Here is a 2,721-nt window from a genome sequence, read left to right on the forward strand (position 1 = left end):
GACACAAGGTGTTTTAGGAGGTAGTATTGCTCTAATTATCAATCCTTTAAAAATAATCAGAGGCTAAATAACAAGAATTAAATCTAATTTCCTTTTGGACCCCTTTATTAGCCAAGATGGGTGTTTTCCACTTTTTAACAGAGAAGCAAATGGCTTGATGGGCTGGCATATCAATGTAAACCTCTCTCTGACATCAGTACTTCTATACTTTTCCTACAACACAGAACAGTATTCAATCAGAAAGTGATGCGGCTGTGAATAAACTAATTTATTTATTATTATTTCTTTTTATAGATAGAGTCTTGCACTGTCCCCAGGCAGGAGTGCCATGGCATGATCTTGGCTCACTGTAACCTTCACCTCCCGGGTTCCAGCGATTCTCCTGCCTCAGTCTCCCAAGTAGCTGGGACTACAGGCGTGTGCCACCATGCCCAGGTTATTTTTGTATATTTAGTAGAGACAGGGTTTCACCACATTGGCCAGGATGGTCTCAATCTCCTGACTTGATCTGCCCACCTCGACCTCCTAAAGTTCTGGGATTACAGGCATGAGCCATTGTGCCAGGCCCGAAGGAATTAATTTTTAAAAATATTTAGTGATTGGTTGTCCTTGAGAAGACTTAAAGCATTTCACTATTTTAAGTTAATCTCAAATTTGTCATCTGAGCGCTAAACAGAATAAAGATGCCACTGAACTTAGAGGAAAGATTATGTAACCAGGAATCCCACTTTGAGGTTTCCTTTATCTCTTCTTTTTATGATCTCTTTGGAGTCTCAGCCCTGAGTCCTGCACTACTCTCCATGGTCATAGAGCACTCTGATACTGTTTCCATCTAAAAAAGAAAACAACTCCGAGAAGGGGGTGGCCAGAGCTCTTTCTTGGACAAGGATGACTTAAGGATGATTTGAGGAAGGAAAAAAGACTTTCTCTCTATGAAAATCTTCTATTAGAGGCCATTCTTTTTTTTTCTTTTTTGAGGCAGGGTCTCACTCTGTAGCCCAGGCCAGTCTTGAACTCCTGGCCTCAAGCAACCCTTCTGCTTTGGCCTCCCAAAGTGCTTGGATTACAGATGTGAGCCGTTGCACCTGGCCTAGAGTCACTCTTTCCGGTTAAGATGTTCTCTCTAGAAAGCCTTTGTTAATTATAAGTAAGGATTGATACATTGACCTATTACATCAACTATGATTCCAGCAAAGATAACTTCATTATCTCAATCAGCTGTTAACTTAGAAAGCTAGACTTTTATGGTGTTAAACACACACACACACACACACACGAGCAGCTTTGGGTCTTCCAATCCTATACTTAGCACATTGTAGTACAAAGAATCTCCTTAATATATTTGTGTTAAGTTAATAGGCAAGTGAAGAGGAAAGGCTGTAGTGTGTTTTATGGGGAGATAGGCTCAGGTGTGTCTAGATATTAAAGTCTGGATATTAAGGTTATCAAGGGTGAAAGATTTTGATGAAAGAATGAAAACATCCATGTCCAAGATTTCCAGTTTCATTTCTCAGTTACCAATTTGAAGTCACCAAATAAACAAAGTGAAAATGGGTGAAACGTATTTTGAGTTACAATAAGTTTATCTTAATTCCTTGACTTTTCAACTGCTCAGATGTCTTACAATTTTTTTAAAAGTAACTTGCTACAGTAAAGAGCCACACAAATACTCACAGCAGAGGAACAATTTCTGGATTTTATTTTTTCAGTCGGTGAGCTTTTTAAGGATTTGGGGAGGATGAGAATAAAAGAGTGACTTCTTATTTTCAGTTTTTCTATCTGGATGTGTCAAACTTCTGGTAATTTCTAACACAGCAATGGAAATTTACAAGGTGCCTGAAAGAACAAATAGAACTTTCAGACCTGGAGAAATTCTAGTAATCATCACTCTGGATATATTATTATAATTAGTATTTTAAAAAAGAAAACAATCTTTCAGAAAGACAAGGAAGTTTAGGAGCCAAAGCCAGAGGCCCTAATGCAAATCCCCCCTCCCATCCCCCCATCCCCACCTTCTTCGCTGCCCTTTACTGAATTAGCAGGAACAGTTCAAACACGCCCACAGCCCAGGAAATAATGAGACCCAAGTGATCCAGTTAGATTAGTTTGCTTTTTGCTTGGCATCTCCCAAATTATCTTGAGTTTAAGCAAACAATAAAACAAAAAAATATTTCAGAAGCCAATTCGGCTCCCAGGCCCCCACCAAAACTGGAACCTGGTACTTTTCGTAAGTGCGGGCCAAGAAATGGGCGGTAAGTTAAAGAGCTGGTGGCGCCTCTGAACACACCCCGGCAGGGCGAGCAGGTCCTTGTCCAGGGAGACCGCTTCTCCTGGCTTCGGGGAAGGTGCCTCCTGTCCCCGCGGGTACGGAGGCTGGGTCTGCGGGACGCGGCGCCGGGCGGGTGAGAGAAAGCCCGGGCAGAAGAACACGCAGCCGGGGACTGAACGCGAGCACCGGGCGGGTGGAGAGCGTCTCCCCGGGCACCGCTGCTGTGGTCCCGGGTGCTGAAAAGCCGGGAACTTCCCGGGAAGCAGCAGCACTTTTCTCCTTGGATGGTGGGTGTGGGGGTTCCAGGCTGCGCACCTGCTAAACCCGCCTAGTTGCCCCGGGAGGGGTCCGCCAGATGTGCCCCTCCCCAGCCCCGTTCGGGGGAGAAGGATGGGGGCGGAGGCGTGGGGGTGAGCACAGCCCGGCACCGCAAGTGGGACCCCGGGGTGCCC

At 44.6% G+C, this 2,721-nt stretch overlaps 1 protein-coding gene across 1 annotated transcript in view; it reads left to right on the forward strand.

The window, feature by feature from the left end:
* The first annotated feature begins 2,112 nt into the window (after positions 1 to 2,112).
* The window catches only part of TMTC1 (transmembrane and tetratricopeptide repeat containing 1), a 301,112-nt gene continuing 300,503 nt past the window's right edge, over positions 2,113 to 2,721 (forward strand). Inside the window, exon 1 of the mRNA XM_011934100.1 lies at positions 2,113 to 2,556. The gene's annotated coding sequence lies outside the window, so the exon portion shown is untranslated. The remainder of the gene's footprint in view (positions 2,557 to 2,721) is intronic.

The sequence above is a fragment of the Colobus angolensis genome, unplaced genomic scaffold, assembly GCF_000951035.1.
Source record: "Colobus angolensis palliatus isolate OR3802 unplaced genomic scaffold, Cang.pa_1.0 Scaffold131, whole genome shotgun sequence".
Classification (NCBI taxonomy): domain Eukaryota; kingdom Metazoa; phylum Chordata; class Mammalia; order Primates; family Cercopithecidae; genus Colobus; species Colobus angolensis.